This window comes from Pelodiscus sinensis, chromosome 16 (genome assembly GCF_049634645.1).
Source record: "Pelodiscus sinensis isolate JC-2024 chromosome 16, ASM4963464v1, whole genome shotgun sequence".
Taxonomy (NCBI): Eukaryota; Metazoa; Chordata; order Testudines; family Trionychidae; genus Pelodiscus; species Pelodiscus sinensis.
This window is the reverse complement of record NC_134726.1, coordinates 15,480,771-15,501,483: the sequence shown is the minus strand read 5'-3', so window position 1 is coordinate 15,501,483 and position 20,713 is coordinate 15,480,771. Positions and strand designations below refer to the sequence as shown.

Genomic DNA, 20,713 nt, shown 5'->3' with positions numbered 1-20,713 from the left:
TGTATCATAAGGGCGAATGGCCTCTGGCAAGGAGTTGCTGGGATCCTTTTTAGGAGACTCTAAGCTCAAGTACCTACCTTCGGAACACGAAGACCTGCTCGATCAGTCCGAATCCCAGCTTGCCATGGGCGTTTTGCAGACACTTGTGCATGCTCCTATTGGGGTCCCGCGTGAAAGGGACCCTGCCGTCCTTGTTCTTGCAGAGCCTCTCGTGTCTGTCTCTCGCCTCTATAGCGCTGGTCTCTTGTCACTTTCCTTCTGACTCTGGTTCCGCTCAGGTCTATAAGTACTAGTCTGCCCTGCTACATCTCTCTCCCTACGTGTTTTTTCTCTCTTCCTAATTAATTCTAATGCTTCCTTCACCCCAATTTCTTGCTACTCTCACTCGGTCTGGAAATAAGGAGAGGTAACTCTCCCACGCCAGGCTGAGTGCAGGTTGTAACAGCACGTGGGAGTTGTCTTTCCCTTCTTGTTTGTCCTTGTATTCCCAACAGCCAGGAACTGAAATGCCATGAGAAAAAACAAGCTGTGTCGTATTTCGGGCCTATAAATGCATGTTCTATAAATGCATCCTCTGTCTGAAGGAAAGCAACATATTTAACATCACAAGTATCAAGAAGTTGAGAGCACAAAGAACACCACGAACTAGCACTCAATGGGCTTGAGCATTCTTCTCCTGGAATCAGTATTAAAATTCTCATTGATATCTATAGGCTAACACAGGGTTACTCCTCTGACCTCTTAGACTTATTTGGCTCTACATAAACACTAGTGGATCCTTATTGATTTCAAGTTTCTGCAAAGTTAAATGTTCAATCTCTTTCTAGACTATTATCCCAGGGATCTGATCTTGTTTGCCTTGTAAATTAATAAAGAATGGAATGGGACTTTTGATGCCACCAACAGGGATATGAGATTGGTCTCAAAGTTTATGAACTGTAGATGAGAAAAAAACAACAAATGGTTTGGTAACACTTTATAGACTAATGAAGCATGAAGATTGTTGGTCCATCCAAAGCACATAAACACCACGAAAACCACACACACACACACACACACACACACACACACACGCCCCTCTCTCACACTCCAGTACACTTATGTGTGGATGTGTAGCAATTCTCACAAGTTGTGTATCAAATTTGTTGGCTAATGATCATACTAAAAGAAGCACCTATAAATATCAGCAATACTGATATTTACTCTGTTTTTAAAGAACATGTGAGATGAATTTATCTGTGTCACTAAACAGAACTATTATTGGTAAGGAGATTTATATAATGCTTTATTTAATACTGCAAAATATTAAAAACTATTTTGTTTAAAACTGCGTCGTCAAGATACAAAGCAATTAAAGTGTACGTAATTGTGACACAACAAATTTAAGAAGTGGTAAGCTGCAGTTCACAATTTATTATTTATTTGTTTGCATTTGCATTTTACCCACCCTAGACAAGTAAAACTAATCTGGTCAGTTTCACTTTTCATTTTGATCAGTTTTACTTGTTTGTTCTCAGGTATGTCTACAATGTTGTTGCCTGTATATACAACTTTACAATTTTTTCAGGTCATTACATTTCTTTCCCCCCAAGTCATATTAGAGATTGTTAAATTTGTTTTTAACTTAGTTGGTAAATATGTTTAGTAGACCAAAAATAATAATGCACCCTGATATTTATTAATTTCACATTTGACTTTTTGCAGTGATACTTTTACTGTCTCATACAGATAATCAAACCAAAGTAGGTTGTTGATATGTAATCTAAGTTGTGTCAAATACAGGTGTGACAGCTTAGATCACAGAAGTCCCTTTCAGCATCTGTGTTGTCCTACAGGAGGGCAGTAACCCCTACCCTGTTCCTTGGATGGGGAAGACCAAAGCTTCTGGCCCAGCCAGAGGCCCAGAGAGCAGGAAGGCGGATGTTAATGGCATGATCAACACACCAGGGGAGACTTCTGTGCTCTAACCTATCAAAATCGGGTTCCTGAAAGTTATCCTTTTACACTCAAGCTAACTTCTACTTAGTCAAATGAGAGCTAATAGTCCTCCTGATAGCTTACCTGAATGCAGATAATGATATAAAACTATTTAATTTTTTTAAAGAACTTTTTTTATCAAGAGTAAACTTTCACAAGGCCAAAATGTGTGGTGTCATTACTCAAATCTTTCATAAACCAGTTTAAATGTGTATGTAATCCTTATATAAATAGTGGAATTATCTTTCTAAAATGTAAACAAAGCAAAAATCATATTGCATGGTTGCCACATTACTGGTGTACTTTTCTGCACCTGAAATACAATGTAAATGATTCCCATATGAAACATTTAGACTGACCTCATAACAGAAATATCAGTAAAGGACTAGCTATGTTGAATGTATACAAATATCTTACTCTCACTGTGTCTGATAGCAGCAGCAGTTTTGGTGTAAAAGTAATGCAGGATTGCAACATAGAAATATTCTAGAGTGGATTATCTTTTTAAAATATTTTCAAAGTTAGTTGTGAGACATTCTGACAATTAGCCCTTTTGAGCTTAATGTGCACAACTACTTTCAAAGATTAACCGTCAAATAATGAGATACATAAATCCAAGCTATATATTTTAATTCGCTAATGTTTTTCATTCACTATCGCCTCAGTAAGAAATCTAAAGTACATTGCATGATATGATACAGTGCTTGTTTAAATATATGGATTTTTCTCCTGAAAGAACTGCATAAAAAAAGCAAGACTGTAACAAGGGTACATGAAATCCTATAGCTCCACTATCCATCATAAAGATGATTTGAAACCTACATGAACTCAAATTTAAAAAATCAGAGCCAAATTCTGAAAGCCTTACACAGACTAAATGCCCATTGAAGACATTGGATATTTTGCCTGAGTAAAGCTGCAAGGGCAGGTTCCATAGCTGTGCACTTAAAATTATATATTGATTTTGTATTGAAAAATGATCTTCTAAAATCATAGCAGAAATGTAGCTATTGTGGAATATAAACTAAAGAATTAAAACTGTAGTTAAGACATGTGGATATAATTTAAAAAAATATAACGGCAGACTTACTACAGTAACATGCAGAATTAATTTACATCATGTCAGACTGAACTCTTTAAAATTTATCACGCTGCCTTTTTTATATCACACCCAAATCACTGTTTCTTCACATTCTATCAGGGAAGGTCTACTGCTATAAAACTTTATTTCTGGTTTTATTTGCCTGATATTTTTGGTCCTTAGCAAAAGAAATACTTAAAATTTCCTAAGACAAAAGGACTCAATCCTACTTCCATTTAAATCACTTAACAGTTTTGTCATTGATTTCATTAGAAGAGCCCTTTATTAAAGCAGCAGATTTTTAACAGCACTTCAGTATAATATTCAAATAGTTTCTTTTTTCATATGCTATATTATATTGCATTGTGCAAGCCTCCAAAAAGTTGGAAAGGATGCTGGTAGCCAATGTAGCAGTATGCCCACAACCACGTGGATAGATTGCACTGTGTGGAGCACATGGAGGGACTGCAGTTTTTTCTTCTGCACTGCATCTCTACTGGCCCTGTGAGATGGGGAGGAAAAAGAAGGGGAGCTTAATGGCTGCAGACGATAGCTCCTGCTGATAGTTCTCTTCCATACATTTTCTCATTAAAGGAGAATTCCATTATCATGCATTACACTTTCAATTTTACATTATAATTATGCATTACAATTATGCAGAATGAGTAGGATAATTGTTTTATTTTTGCATGTCATTAATTTCTCTATTTGATATATTTGTATATATATATATTTATAATGATAGATAGATAGATAGATAGATCTGTCTTTTGTACATGTTACTAGTTTCTTTATGCCTGCCTTCTTGCCCTCTGGGGTTCCCCACCACACCCTTTTCTGCTGGGTCAGAAGCTCTGATCTCCCCTAGTCAAGGCACAGAGATGAGGTTACCACCCCCTCGCTGAGCAATATAGATGTTGAACCACCTCAGTTCTGGGAGAGCTGATAACTGATGTTATTCTGAAATAACAAAGAGTGTGTCTACACTGCAAGCCATTATTTCAAAATAATGGCGAGCTGAGGACTTCTTACTCCAACTCCTGTATCCCTCATTTTATGAGGAGTAAGGGAAGTCGAAGGAAGAATATTCTTCCTTTGACTTCCTGCTGTGTAGACAGTGCCAAAAACCTAATTAAAACTATTTCGACTTAAGCTACGCAATTAATGTAGCTCAAGTTCTGTAGCTTAATTCAACTTTTGCCCTCTTGTGTAGACATGCCCTTATAGGGCTATTTGCAGCACCCAAGAAACCAACCCCCAAAAGGAGACCAACCCCCCAAATAAATCCATCTTACCTTATGTAAAAGTTTTACATGGAGAAAGCCCATAAGGTCAGTTTCCTTTATCAATGAAATAGAGATATATACAGTGGTTACTCCCACCCAAGTAACAATTATTTACACTAGGCTTGATAATAAGTGTTCTATTAAGTACAAAAAGTAGGATTTCATAGAATCATAGAACACTAGAACTGGAAGGGACCTCAACTGGTCATTGAGTCCTTCCCCTGCCCTCATGGCAGGACCCAGTACTGTGTAGACCATCCCCGATAGATGTCTGTCTGACCTGCTCTTAAGTATCTCTAGAGATGGAGATTCCACAACCTCCCTAGGAAACTTATTCTAGTATTTCACCACCCTAACAGTTAGGAAGTTTTACCTAATGTCCAACCTAAACCTCCCTTGCTGCAGTTTAAGCCCATTGCTTCTTGTCCTCTCCTCAAAGGCTAAGGAGAACAATTTTTCTCCCTCCTCCTTATGATACCTCTTCAGAGACCTGAAAACCGCTATCATGACCCCCCTCAGTCTTCTCCTTTCCAAACTAAACAAGCCCAATTATTTCAATCTTCTTTCATAGGTCATGTTCTCTAGATCTTTAATCATTCTTGTTGCTTTTCTCTGGACCTTCTCCAATTTCTCCACATCTTTCTTGAAATGTAGTGCCCAGAACTGGACACAATACTCCAACTGAGACCTAATCAGCACAGAGCTGATTGGAAGAATGACTTCTTGTGTCTTGCTTATAACACACCTGTTAATTCATCCCAGAATTATGTTTGCTTTTTTTGCAACAGCGTCACACTGTTGACTCATATTTAGCTTGAGGTCAACTATGACCCCTAGATCCCTTGCTTCAGTACTCCTTCCTAGACAGTCACTTTCCATTCTGTATGTGTGAGACTGATTGTTCCTTCCTAAGTGGAGTACTTTGCATTTTCCTTATTAAACTTCATCCTCAGACCATTTCTCCAGTTTGTCCAGATCATTTTGAATTATGACCCTATCCTCCAAAGCACTTGCAACCCCTCTCAGCTTCGTATCATCTTCAAACTTAATAAGTGTGCTCTTCGTGCCAATATCTAAATCGTTGCTGAAGATATTGAACAGAACCAGTGCAAAAACAGACCCCTGTGAAACCCCACTTGTTATGCCTTTCCAGCAGGACTGTGAACCGTTAAGTGGTTGCAAGTGAAAATAATCAGATCAAAGTAAACAGTCTACTACTATTACTAATTTAAAATAAACAAAAATAGACCAAATTTACTAAGAAACTAAGTATACTAAGTGGGCGGGAGTCTCCTGGCATCTGGTGACTGCCCCTATTGTTTGGTTCTTCCCCTCCCCCACCTTTACATCCTTTATGACCAAGGTAGGAATTCCTTGTGTTCAGCTCAAACTTTTCTCATTTCGAGTGGAAAAGTACAAGATACGAAATGGGTTCCAGCATCACGTGGCCTGGCTACATGTCCTGGCATGACCAACCACAATCCAGGCTTAGAGGGAAAATAGAACCATTCACATATCATTGACTTGATCACCGAACCATTTATGGCCAGAGCATCATTAATGGCCCTCATTAGCACATTTAGAATAATAAACGGATCCACACTTCATATTTCTAACTTCACATACAAGAATGATACATGTACAAAAATAGGATATACACATTCAGTAGATTTTAATTTCAAAACTAATATGTTGCATGAGGTATTTTGTCTAAAAAGTTGTTGAGTTATGCATATTCATAGTCATAACCCAATCTTCATAAAGCATGGGGGCATGATGGGGGCACCATCCAAAAGACCAAGAATAGTTCACGCTTTAAAGCAAAATTTTGTTCTCTTAAAGAAAATAAAAGAATTCATAGAAGAAAATGTTTGATGGATCATCATAGTATTAAGGCTTTCTACCAGATTATTGTCAGTGATTGTCATGAATTGTAGACCTGCTGTGGGAGGAATTATCTGATCCATGCTTCTGCCAATATGGTAAGTGTTTAAACCGCATATTCCTTTCCTTATATTTTATTTGGCTACTATGTACCCTTTTCTGGATTTCCAGTCCAGAATATGCTTTCTAGTCATATATTTACCAGACAGAGCAGATCATTTTAACAACACTGAATTTAATTAGCATTAAATATAGAACATGCAGAGTTCAGTTGAAACAGCAGGATACTAATCTCTGTGCAATATAACCCAGATATTAGGCAAAAATGTATATAAATAAAGTTGCTTTAAACTGGCAAAATATTCCCGCAAGCAGGAATATGCATTGGCTGTGCCCAGCCCCATGACTAGCCTCTTTGTAGACTCCTCTAAGAGTAGAAATAACTTGCAGAGAGCATGAAGAAGGAGGCTGTGAAAAAATGTGTACAAGGGGTTTGTTAGCCAGGATACTCTTATATGAATATGCTCATAAACGTATTGCTCACACCCGTCAGGACTTTTCTAGCTGTTATGTAATTTATGAAGGATTTGTGGAGCTGTGATTTTTCCTTTGGAAGAGAATTCAGGCAGCCAACCAGCACCCTTCATTTCTTACTGATCTCTTGCTACTATGTACATATGTGCAACAGGAAGTCAGCTTAATAAAAGTAAAAATAAAATTTAAAACATTCATTAAGAACTAACCTAGATTTTCTAAGAAGTGTGAAAACAGGTTTTGAAGCACTACTCCCATTAGGCCAGGGTGCTCAAACTGGGGATCTCACAAGGTTATGAGGTTACTACAGGGACATCAAGAACTATCAGTCTCCACACTTAAACTCCATTTCACCTCCAGCATTTATAATTGTGTTAAATATAAAAAAAGGTGTTTTTAATTTAGAAGGCTGATTGCACTCAGAGGCTTGTTTGAAAGCGGTCACCAATACAAAAGTTTGAGAACCACTAACTTCTGCCCTTGGAAGTACATAGACAGCCCTCGGTGAAGACAGTGGGGGAGGGGAGTAGGTAGGATTATTTCTGTGGTGGTACGGTGGCTACTGCAGGGACCTAATGGAGGGCAATGTGTCTCCCTTTTCTGAGGGCTTGTGATGGTTCAGTTTTCAAAATAGGCAACAGAACGCAACATGCTGTCCAATAATATGCCTTAGGAGTAATGGCTCTGTGACAGGGAGCACTCCGCAGTGGACAGCACCTGCTTATGGCTCATATGGGGAATTAGCTTAGACATCTACTTGGACACCCTTTCCTGCAGTTACTCAGTCCATCATTCCACTCATTCACTCCACGCCCTTTTATCCTCTTGGGCCTGCAGTGCTTTCCTCTTGATAGCTTAGCCCTCAGGCCACATCACATTAAAGTCACATGAAAGTTCTCCCTCCGTTCAGGATGTTGCCAGTCCTTTGAGGCAAACTATCCTAGGCAGTCACCTCTCCACTGCCTGTGGCTGAAAAGGGAACCTGGGCCCATCTTCTAGCTTCCAGTCTAGGGACCCTCAACCCCAGAGCTCCAGGCTTTTACTGTCCCAGCCATTACCACTCCTTCCTGGCTTTCTCTTTGTAGCTTCCCACTCTTCCCTCTTGTATGGGGGATGGGGGGAAGGAGAGTGGTGCAAATGCCCATTTCCTCTCTTAGTCTGCCAACTTCCTTTCTTTATAGATCACACCCAACTCCTCCCTCCAGAGGAACTTAATGTGCAATTAGGCCCTAGGAAACCCCTAATTTCCTAATTTACTCTTTCAGGTTTTGTGGGGGGTGGGCACACCATCACAGACTCCTATGAATTGCTCAAGCAGCAGAATTAGCCATGACCTAGAAATACCACAGCCACATATCTTTGACATGGCCCTAGAGTGCTTTCTGTCCTGGAACACCTGCCCATGGGAATTAACTTTGCAGCTGCTGGGTATTTTCCCTACATCAGGGAAATTAGAGAATCAAGGGACTGATCAGGCTTCTCTTGGCCCATTTGTCCCATCAAGCTGGTGTAAATGGCACATAAGAAAGTGAAGAATCAGAGTAATATGTGCATCTCTAAGGGCAAAGTACATTGATGTTAATGGGAATCATGTTGCTAATATATCCCTTTCTTTAATTTATCTTTTAGCATCTCTGACTGTTTCAGTAAAACTAAAACTATATTATGTTCTGAAATGCCATGTACTACCCAATCACAATGGTGAAAGAGCACTGGATAGCAGTTTTTAAACTCATTCTCCTTGTTTTTCTCAGCTTAAGTCAGACCTTTAAAAAGTTAATTTTACATGTGACAACCAGTCTGACCAACAGAGGACAGCAAATACTTTTTTTAATTATCAAAAGATTCTAAACTTCAGATAATCATCCACATTCTCCTAAGGACATTAATTTGAGTGACAACAATAACACAACTTAAATAGTATGACCAACTTAAAATAATGCTTTTTTGGATTTTAAAACATTATTTAAAATGTGTCTTTTAAACAGGTACTATTTATGCATATAAACTATATAGGTGAACTATTAAATTGTGGATTCTGTATTTTTATGCTATTGTTTATTCAATTCACAGCACTCTTCAAGGAGATTGTAGATCAGATACATTCTGTTCATACTCTGCCTCTTTTAGGACTGCAGAGGAGAAAGACATTTGTAATGACATATTTGTTAAATGTAAGCTTTTATTAAAATTAAACCAAGTCAGGAGCACAAACTCCAACACCAGTGTTTTGTATTTACTTTTGGTGGTGGCAGTGGGGAGATTTCCAGAATCAAATTGAAACTTTGAAAAAAAGCAAGAATTTCACACCTCTCATGGGAATTTAATTATGAAAATCCAAGTAACCAACAAAAGTTAAACACTCCTATTGTTGGAATACAGATTGTTTTACAAATCAGGAATACACTGAAATCCTTATGTAGTTAGTAAAAAATAATAGTAATAACACTTTTCTCTTTTAATTCCTTACTTCAGAGACTTAAAATACTTTTCAAACATAAATTAAATCTAAGAATAATTCTATGTTGTTATATTATTATTATTATTATTATTGTTGTTATATTAAAGTAGATAAAGTAGTTTAATATTTCATTGGGATGATTGACATCATAAAGGTTTTAAGTACTGGACTCATACATTAGACACACACACAAAGCAAATAAAAGGTAAATATAAAGATTTATGAAAAATGGGTGTAATAAAAGTACATTAATCACAAAATGCAGTAGGTGTTTTCAGTAATGACAAGGTGCTTAGGGCCTGATCCTGTGAGTTGCTGAGCACCTCACCTTTCATTTAAGTCAATGGGAATTAATCATCTGGCATCACTGGGCCTTCTCATACAAATTATTATTCATATGGGCAATAATAATAATAATTTGCATGTATACAGCAATAGCTTCAGTGTTATTCAAGTGAATAAGGTATTGCAAGATGCCACATACAGTGCAGGTTAGAAATACATCACTGTATCATGTGATGTAGGTAAGTATATGAACACTGAAATCAGCAATATGTATGTGTGTATATGTGCATGCGCCTGGGAATGATGTAAGGTCACCTGGAGAAGGGAGTAAACACAAAAGAAAGGCATCTATAAACGTCATTAGAAAATGCAGAAAGAAGTTCACTGATTAGCTTTCCTTCACGTATAACACTCCTAGATCTTATCTGAGAAATGTGAGTTAAGTGCTTTGCTATTCTGTTTTAAGCCATTATCTGATCAGAGAAGCATGAAAAGCACTTTATTGCTCACTTGATTTTTTTCCCCTCCTTGGGCGAGGAGCCCTCTGCAGGACGTGAAGCTGAATTTCACAAATCTTGCCTTTCTGACGTCTCCCGAATTTCTAGGAATGCCCCTTCCTCGTTACTATATTTGGAGGTAGCTTCTAGGGAAAAAAATAATTTTCAGGCGGTCTTGGATTCACACCTCCTATACAAGGACCGACTTCACCTCATATTCTCTGACAAGCACCCTAAAGGAGTTTGGAAGCGAAATGACTGGGATCATCAACTCCAGTGACAGAGCTGCATGTCTTTGTAACAATGTTGCAGAAATGAGCATGCAGAGGGAATGGAAGGGGAGAGAGGTGTCTGTGGCAACAATGAGTGAATCTTCTCCGGTTAGCTCCTGGTTACTGGGTTTTCCCCCCTGCAGCTTTTATTTTTTTGCATTTGAAAGGAAGAAGAGTATTTTGAAATTATTATTACAGCCTCCTGGTTTTTCTTCCTTCTCTTTTTTACCCTCCCGTCCACCTCCCTTGTTGTGGCCTCTTGTTTAGCTTGTGGCGTGACCATGATGAAGAAATGTTTCTGGGAGCCTGGCAGTGTGATCTTTTTATGTAATGAGTCAGGATTTTGCCAAGGGAAGGAGCAGGGTTTGAAGATTGAGCGTTTGTCTCCTTTCAAGATGAAAACTGACAGGCGAGATGCGCCTTTTCCCCAGGATCCTTTTTCCTCCCTCCCCGCCCTCACAGGAATGACAAGTGGTAAGTTGTATTTTCTTTTGACCACCTCCTCCTTGGCCTTGTAATACCACCCCCGCCCCCCACCTTGCTGCTAGTCAGTGACTCCCATGCTGGAGGAGACGCGTGTGCTCACGCACGTCTCCCTTTATTTGGTGATCAGCAGGTGTGGGGTTGCCGGAGCACACGGCTTGGGGTGACGGGCAGCAGGGGCATGGTAACTGCTGCGAGGTTTGTGTCTGGCTCGCTCGGAGAGGTGGCTGCTTTGCTGGAGGGGAGCTCGGGGGCTGCTGCTTGGAGACGGGGTGGGGGAGGGTGTCTCGCTCCTTTGCATTTGCCATCAGCCCCCCGGGGCTCGTGGCTGGGAGGTGGGACTGCCAGTGCCAGGCAGTGGAAGCACCAGACAGAGTAGGGCACCCGGAGTCTCTCGGGACCACGCGCTAGACAGTGTCTGAGATTCGGCAGCCGCTCAGCTGCAGTCTCCCTTTCGCGAGGAGGATGCCTCCTTGCCTGCCCCCAACTGTCTTTTCTTCCCCAGCTCGCATGTAAGTGTCAGCTAAGCTGGGAAAGAGGTGGGTGTTCGCCCTCTGCACCCCGGCTTTTGTGCGTGCGTGTGCGCGCGCCCTCGTCAATGAAAAATGTATGTGCATCTGCATGTACAGACTGTGTGGCAATGCGAGCGCGGCCCCCCGAAATCACACCCCAGACAACTCCCCTGACTGCGCCGTTGCTTTTCGACCATACAATACATGAAAAAGTACAAGCAGCAAATGTCTCCTCTGATGACATGGCTGTTTCGAGACTGTGAATACAGGCATTCCCTAGCCACGCCGCCCTGGACGCTGCGCTCACATGTGCTGACAGCCATGTGGACTAGAGGCGTTATCCCCTCACGGTTTATTCCGGCTAGGTTGTTTCGTTTTTTATTCTAGAGATAGACCACCATGAATTCAAAAATCCCTGCTACAGGACACAGATCACGTGTTTGTAAGTTGGGTTGGGAAGGCCAAAATTCTCAGTCCTGGGTACCTAATGTTGAACCCTCAGACAGTGTTTAGGCACCTAAACAGAAGTGGTGCTGAGCTCTTCCAGGTCCTACTTGAGCTATATGTGCTTAGTACTTTTGAACACCAGGACATCCATTCAGGTATCCAAATGTGGATTTGGGTGCCCAGGCATTTTTGAAAATGTTCACAAAAGGATCTTAACACTTCAAAGGCAAAGAAAGTAAAGGTGCACAACTTCTTAATTCTAGACATATAACTAGCAGTAGTTAATAAGATTACATACAAACAGAAAACCAAGTTTAAAAGTAATGCTCAGCTTAGTATAATTATTTTCTGTAATAACAGAAAAGTTGTTAACCTTAATGCTTCAAAGTAGCAAATACAGAGTGTGTTTTAACATGCAATTTATTTTCACTTTTAATATGCATGAATACAATTATTTTAAAATAGTGTACACAGTGAGCTGCTTCAGTAGTCTAACTGAATTGAACAATAATGTTTCTGAATAACCAAAGTTATTAGAACTTTTGCAGGAATAATACACTGCAAGTTTCAGGAAGTTTCGCTGACTTAGCGATCCAAATGTTTCTGCTGTTTAAATAAGGTACCAAGTAATATTTTCTACCAAACTACGCATTTAACAAATTCTAACAGTAATGAGAGATAACTAAAATATTTTAACTTTAAGTCTGAAATAAATGGTGCAGACAAGAAACTGTTTTTCACTTCAGGAAGACATCTTTGCTAACATATAATTTGGGCTGGGTCTAATGATTTACTATAATATTCTGTATGAATTCTCATTTGTTTATATGCACTATAAAAGAAGTTGAAGTTGAAAATACTGTTTTATTATGTAGTAAAAAAAAGCCATGTGGCATAAATGTCAAACAGTAACCTCTGGTAGCCCTTCCTGTTTTTCAGTAAGCAAAGAGAATGTGGATTGTGACTTGGTTATGTTCTCCTGTTTTAGCTGTCAGAAAATTAGCCATTTATAGCAAAAAAAAACCAAACCATTCAACTGATTTGGCATATGTTGTAAAGAGATTTAACTTAAAAATTGACCTTCTGAAGGTTGTGGTTCCAGAGTCGGGGTTTTGGGGGCGAGATGAGCTTATGTTTTATCCAACTGGCCCACAAAGTCCCGCTTTTGGTGGTCACTTTGTTCTGCAAAAGAAACCTGTACATTATGGCTCTTACAGAGGACAGTAAACTAATGCTACACTATTGCTTCACTTAGTACAAAAACACTACACACGTTAAATAAATAATATTTTAATTTTATTATTGTCATGAATGTAATAAAAGGGTAGAAAATGTTTCTATTTGGGAATTAAACAGAAAGAAATGTTTTTTTAACTGTTGATATGGGTTGTAAAAGCTTATTTCCTTTCACAAAACAGTAAAAGCCTATTGTAAAAAGTTCCAAGTTGTCACTCAGTTACTGAATGAGATCCAAAAAATTACAATTTAAAAGTAGGGAATTTTGACTAAAAGAAAAGCTATTCATAGAAAACTAGCAATGCAAGATTAAAACTTTTTAAAATCCTGTACTTATCAATGTTTATGTCATTTCTTTAACTTGTTTTCAAAATGCTTCAGGTTTTTATGCACCTCTCTCAAATTAGTATCTTGATGCGGCCTAAATGTGTTTGTGTTTATATACATAAAACTTTACAGTGTTGGCTATTGTAAATTCACAAATCCATTCTGCTACGTGCAGTTTGTTACTGAGATCCTTTAAAAAAATTAGAGTATTTTTTACTAGCCAAGCATCTATTTGCAATTTTAAACTGGCTTCTAATAAACCTGTAAGATTTGTTAATAGAAAAGCTGTGGGTTTTTGTAGTCCTGAATATACAGAACTTATGTTTAAGATACAAAGCAATGAGTTCAAAACTATCTAACTTTATGAGAAATTATAGTCATGGTATGTATGTACAGAACACACACACAGAGACAGATCCTCAGCTGGTTTAAAATGGTCATAGCTCCATTTTTATGCCAGCTGAGGATCTGTCTCATAAAAGATTTATGTATTTATGTGTTGTCGTATTCTGTAGTCAGTTATTTATTTCAGCTGCTGATTTTGTATTTACTATTTAAGATTTGCTAGTAGAAAAGTTGAAAATCCTTTAAAAAGGCCTGGTAAATCATCATTTGCAAAGTGATATATTATTAAGATAAAGCTATCAAGATGTGCATATTATTTGATTACTTTGATTAAATTGGATTATTTGATTGATATTATAAGATTTGCATACTCAGTAAAATTTGCTAAATTGATTTGCTAAATGAAGGAATTATACTAATACTTCATGGAAAAGTGGATAGCTGTATATGTATACTCACATGTATATGTGAGTTATAAGATATCCCCACTCCACATATCAATTTATTTTAAGACTGGAAGGACTATTGAAAGAGATATAAAACAGAATTTTACATTCAATGCCTTTTAGCTGTTACTTAATATGAACGCTTTTGTTATTTAATATACCATTAAAATGGTAACACTTCCATTTTTCATGTCCCCTTATAGGTTTAACTAGAGATGTGTTTAACTAGTTTTACATTTAAGTATTTAAAATTATGCTAATGACTAAATTACAGTCAAATGAATGTTATGTCTCAATGTTCTCAATCTGTGCTTGGTGGAACTCCTGTTGGTTTTTGGGAAATACTTTGAGAAGTGAGGACACAAGCAGGGGCAGATGACGATTTTGCGGGGCCCAAAGCAGCACAATTTCGTGGGGCCCCCCCTTTGACACGGCGCATTCGCGGGGCTTCTTGAAGCGCGGGGCCCGGGGCAGCCGCCCTGCTCGTCCTGCCCTATATCCACCCCTGGACACAAGAATTGGGAAGTTGGAAGGAAAGTTAGCCTTCTAGAGGGTCTTGCACTTATAAAGTGGAGAACAAAATGTATAAAGGCTCTCCAAAGATCATTAAGAACCAACTATTTTCTGATACAGTTTAGCAGTAATTTCTTTTCACACAATGCAATCCAACTTTTCCTTAAAAGTTTTGAAAATTATTCTTATGCATAGCATTTTGTTACTCAGCTATATTTTTGAGATTTTTAATACAGATTTTTAATTTAGTTTTTCATTGTTAACACACAGATTGCATGCATAATCTTCTGAGAAGCATTCAGCTAAATGTAGAAGTAGTGTGTTTTGATGAATATACTTAAATTCTAAGATGTCAACAAGCATTAAGAATATGAATCTAATTCTGAAGGCATTCCTCATACAAAACTCCCATTGACTTAATTTTTTTCATTAGGCTACATCTAGACTACACCTCTCTGTCGACAGAGAGATGTAGATTAGGCACGTCGAAATTGCTAATGAAGCAGGGATTTAAATATCCCGTGCTTCATTAGCATAAACGTGGCCGCTGCTTTTTTTTCGAAACGGAGTCTGTTGAAAATAAACCCTTTTTGACAGATCCTGTATTCCTCAAAAATCCCTGCTTCATTAGCAATTTCGACATGCCTAATCTACATCTCTCAGTCAACAGAGAGGTGTAGTCTAGACACAGCCTTAGGAAGGACTACAGACGCAGACCTTATCTGTTTCCAGTGTATATTAAAATAATAGATTCAGTTGTCAAACAAATATAATAAACACACAATTTCTATTTTAATGTTAAGTTGGTACTCAAACCCATGACACCCAAGTAATACAGTGATGGACGCCATGGAAATGCTTGTAATAAAAATTAAATTGCAGCTTTCCCCTTCACTCATATCATTATGCCTTTTTATCCTGTAAGGCACAAGTGTAGGATGGAATGTGAACTTTCAATCTTAATTTCCTAGGATGTATTTTGTACTCTGAGCTTTAAGTAAAGATCAGGGGAGAATTTATTTATTTGTTTTGGTATTTAAAATGAGAAAATTTATTTTATGGAAGATAATAAATTATGAAAAATTATTGTTTGCAGTCAAAATAGCTTATATAAAATTAGAGCTGTTCTGAATTGTTAAAGTTAAAAATATTCATCACCCCTCGTGAACATCAATTATTTTTACTTTACTAACTTTGAAGGTGCCTAACAACTTTACTTTTTTGTGTGTAAATTATAGTAAAAAAACTTATCTTTGCAAGTGCAAAAGTGTGGCTTGAGCACTTTCAAAGCAGACTTTTAAGAGGAATAAAAACCTTTGAGACTCAGTGAAAGGGCCAAGCCTAGTCCTGTTCCTATTGAATCAGTGGGCAAACTCGCATCACAATTAGTGGATACAGATTCAGACCCAAGACCCCCACCAGAACGCAATGACATGATTTGTTCTAGTATCATAGGTCCTGACTCCTGACCCTGCAAGTTGTTCAGCAACCTTACTTCTCTGGAGTAGTAGAATAGTGATAGAAATGTAGCCGTGTTAGTCTGGTGTAGCTGAAACAAAAAACAGGACTATGTGGCACTTTAAAGACTAACAAGATGGTTTATTAGGTGATGAGCTTTCGTGGGGCCAGACCCACTTCCTCAAATCAAATAGTGGAAAAAAATTGTCACAACCATATATACCAAAGGATATAATTTTTAAAAAATGAACACATATGAAAAGGACAAATCACATTTCAGAACAGAAGGGGGATGGGGGGAGGTAAATGTCTGTGAGCTAATGATATTAGAGGTGATAATTGGGGAAGCTATCTTTGTACTAGTGTCCTGGAGCAAATGGAATTTGTGTCTGCATAAAGACTGAAAGATTAGCACGATCTTCCTATTATGGTATCCACGGTCGTCTTTCAGAGCAAGGAAACAGATTACCTTTTGTATGATTGGGGGGCCAAATTCAGCTCATCATACTCATGCAATTAGACTAATGGACTACAGCAGGACTATTCTCATGAATATAACCATCAGGATTTGGCCATCAGAGTAACAGAAAAATATTTATGAATATATGGAAATATTTGGCAAACTCATCTTTTGAAATATCAATGAGCTTTTTAAAAAAACAAACAGTATATTACAGTGCCTTTATAAAAACATGTCTGCTTTCATGTTTGACAGATTATGCCACAATAAAAATTTATTCTTAGAGCTTGTTGATGGCTTATAGAGTATGTAATGAAGATTTTAAAGAAAGAGCTGATCTGACCAGGAACTTGCACACACAAGAGAAGATACTGTAAAAAAGTAGTTGTATTGGGTAGACTATCAGACTATGCCATTTGAGAATATAAAGCTCCTAGTGAATTTAGCTTATTTAAGGCATAATTTGCCCAATGGAGAGTTAATTAATGATTATGTGAACTGTTTGTTGTGTGCAGTGTCTATATTTTTCTCAATCAAATAATGCAGACAGTTAAGGATTAGGAAAAAGGCACAGTCATGGCAAAAACAAAGAATCAGCTTTTTTTTTTTTTTTTTTTTTTTTTTTGTTGTTGCCAGCATGCCCAGCTAGTTCCTGCTTACTAAGGTTTTGGTGCAAGAGCAGTGTTTATGTAGGCAAGATGTGTGTGTGTATATGTTCAGAATTGTTGGGTTGGGAGGCGGTTTGAGGACATTCCTGCAGCATGCTGTGAGCAGAAATGCAAGGTAAAAACCTATCTTCTGTTGTTTAGGGGAACTTTCATTATGTGGACATGCCAAACATGACAATGTTTCAAGAATTGTGACATTTCAAAAGGTTGTCAGTGACTTCTGAGTCTCTGTGATAGGGCAGTTTAAAAAGCAACTTCTTAAGTTACCACTCTTGGCGATGGCTTGGACTAAAAAAGAATGGAATCACTCCTCTCTGGAGAAAAGCTCCAGTGTCTTAAAATGGTGTGTTTTTTCTTATTCTGCTTGGAATGGGATCAAAAGAGGCCTTTAAAATACTGTAGCAGTCCTATGTGATTTTCTTATAATTTGAATGCTTACATCATTTATACATGTTAATAATGTTAAACAAAGCTATTTCTAGCTTTTAAATGAATGCTGGTATAATATTTTAATTTGGTTATCAGCAGGGGAAGGGAGAAGTTACAATTCACCCAGTGTAATTTAATATGTATGCATTTAACCTACAGTTCTCTTTGAGCTTCTATCTCCTTGGGTTTAGAAGGCCAGAATGTCTTGAATGGATTCAGGGCCTGTTTAAATTCATTGGTACAAAATAACAGCCAGACATCTGTACTTTGCTGGTCATATTTTTCCTTCCATTCTGTAGGTTAGGAAGGAGAATTTTAGAAACAAACAAACAATCTGTCCTGTTCTATGACAGGCCAAATTTAAATTGGCTTAACACAGGGGGAATAAAATCTCTTTGGCAGGTTTCATGGTAGGTTCACGTGGGTCAGACAGGAAGAGAGAGAAAAAATATTGCAGCTGCTAGTTTTATTGGTGATATATTTTTATGTATACTTGCTTTTATTATTTGAACTGGCAGCATTACTTGAAAAAATAGCATAATATTTTGGGTTGGTTGTGAGTTGTTGCTGGGTTTTTTAGTTGGTTTTGCGGGGGGTGGGGGGAGTTGAGTTTTTTTGTTTTCATTTTTAGTTTTATAAAACCTCTCCCCAGTAATTAATCTTCTGTATTCTCTAATCTTTTGTAACAATATCACTGTGCCCAGTGCCATTCTCAGATACATGGATACAAATTTCAGAGAAATCTGTACTTCATCCTGACACTGATTGCATTAAATCAGGAGTAACTACACTGGAGTCAATGCAGTTACACTAGCAAAAAACCAGTGTCAGATCATAATAATAAGTCCTGTGTACCTGAAGGCAGGATTAGACTCACTTTTTGTAATGTATTATACTTAAGATAGGAATATACAAAGAGCACAGGGAGTGTATACAACCTTACATTTAGTAAGAAATGAAGGAATTGATAATCATCATTAAGGCTATGTTTTAGTTTGGGGTATTTTTAGTAAAAGTCATGGACAGGTCAAGGATAGTACACAAAAATTCATGGTCTGTGACCTGTTGATGACTTGTAGTATATACCTCTGAGTGAATTTTGGGTGGTCTGGGACAGGGAGCACTTCAGGTCAGCCTATGATTCTGAGGGCATTGTGGATCCTTTGGAGTAAGGACAGAGCACAGCAGGACCTACTGCTGGTGAGGGGGGGTGGTCAATGGCACATGGCCTGGGACCACTACTGCTACTAGGGCTCAGGATCCTTGCTGCTGCGGAGAAGTGGGTGGCAAGCAGCCTGGGACCACCACTGTTGCGGGGTGCATAGTACCCCAAGCAACAGTTAGTACAGAAATCATGGATGTCCCAGAGAGTCCTGGAACCTGTGATCTCCATGACAGACTTTCAGCCTTAGTCATCATATTCAGGAAAATTAGTATACAAGCTACTGCACAATGATTCAGAGAAAATTCTGCCTATTATGTAGTATTAATAATGGATTATTTTATAATTTTACCTTTGTCCTTGACATAGCCATTTAATATACATCAAGGCTACATCTACACTGGCATGATTTTCCAGAAATGCTTTTAACGGAAAAGTTTTCTGTTAAAAGCATTTTCAGAAAAGCGCATCTAGATTGGCAGGACGCTTTTCCGCAAAAGCACTTTTTGCGGAAAAGCGTCTGTGGCCAATCTAGACGCGCTTTTCCGCAAAAAAGCCCCGATCGCCATGTTCGCGACCGGGGCTTTTTTGCGGAAAACAAATCTCTGCTGTCTACACTGGCCCTTTTGCGCAAAAGTTTTTCAGAAAAAGACTTTTGCCCGAACGGGAGCAACATAGTATTTCCGCAAAAGCACTGTCAATCTTACATGAGATCGTCAGTGCTTTTGCGGAAATTCAAGCGGCCAATGTAGACAGCTGGCAAGTTTTTCCGCAAAAGCAGATGATTTTGCGGAAAAACTTGCCAGTCTAGACAAAGCCCAATAGTAATACCTGTTTTTTTGGCAAGAAGATAAATCAGGTGTTCACAAAAGTTTATTCTCTACCCATTTGTGTTATGTTGCAATAATCTTTTACCTTTGTGGAGATTGGAATATTTCTCACCTGACAATATTCCTTTCTGTTAACAGTGGAGGTGGTTTACAAGTGATGATCCAATCAAACAGCTGATCCTGGGTTTACAGATCATCCAGGGTGTGTAAAATTGTAGAAGACATTGCTAACAGAAAGGAAATTATTGGGTAATTTTTTTTCCATTTTTCAGCCCAGGCTCACTATTTTCCAGTCCATAATTCTGCCACATCTGTGAAATAGCAAGCAGCGAACAAAAGTAGGGAGGGTTAAAGAAAGAAGGAAAGAAAAGAGATATCTATTCCAGTAAAAATTGCTGAATGGGCAATGTTATTTCACCAACTGCATCTCCTTCCTGCCAAAGGTGGACACTGCAGATGATAGAAAGTGCACTTCATAATGGCTGACGAAGGTGTTAACTGATGACCAAGTGTCATCTGCCACTCTTCAGATTTCTGTCCAAAAGGTTTCCAGGGAACTTGTGAGTTTCCCTTGTTTGGAACAGGAACATCTGATGCCTTGCAGGCCTCAACAATACACAAACCAATCTGTCTAGTGATAGATGACTTAGAAACTCTGAGCTCTTGCCATTTTGGATGGAAGAATAGGAACAGAGCAGCCAACATTCTAGTAAATATTGTGCTCTTGAGTTTACTTTAGGGAGAAACAATTCCAGTGGTCTGAGCACCACTTTGTCAAAATAGAACACAAGGAGGTGCCTGGATTGAAAAAACTGCCAACTCTGAGACTTGCCTAGAAGACATAATGACAACCAGAAAATAGGTTTTGATAGACAGGAATAAAGTCGATACTGAGGATGGGTTCAAAGGAATGATTTGTTGGAACTTTCAGTAAGACTGTGAGATCAGATCAAAGACCTCCTGATTAGGCACCACGCGAAGTTGTTGAACTTGCACATGCTGAGTCAGTCTGCCTTCGGGTTAAAGTCCCATTTAATGTTAATCAGTTGAGTGAAAGGAGAGATTTCTCTGCCTATTCCATTATTTCCATTGGTTCTGTGTGTAAGGCATGGCTCCTTGT

At 38.4% G+C, this 20,713-nt stretch overlaps 1 long non-coding RNA gene across 4 annotated transcripts in view; it reads left to right on the top strand.

Moving 5' to 3' along the window:
- Nucleotides 1-10,026: 10,026 nt before the first annotated feature.
- LOC142818588 (uncharacterized) overlaps nt 10,027-20,713 on the top strand; it is a 185,678-nt gene continuing 174,991 nt past the window's right edge. Inside the window, exon 1 of one of the 4 annotated variants that reach the window (XR_012896129.1) lies at nt 10,027-10,958. This is a non-coding gene — a long non-coding RNA (uncharacterized LOC142818588). Of the gene's footprint in view, nt 17,288-20,713 lie in introns of all 4 variants that reach the window. The other 3 variants (XR_012896126.1, XR_012896128.1, XR_012896127.1) reach the window with 3 other exon arrangements.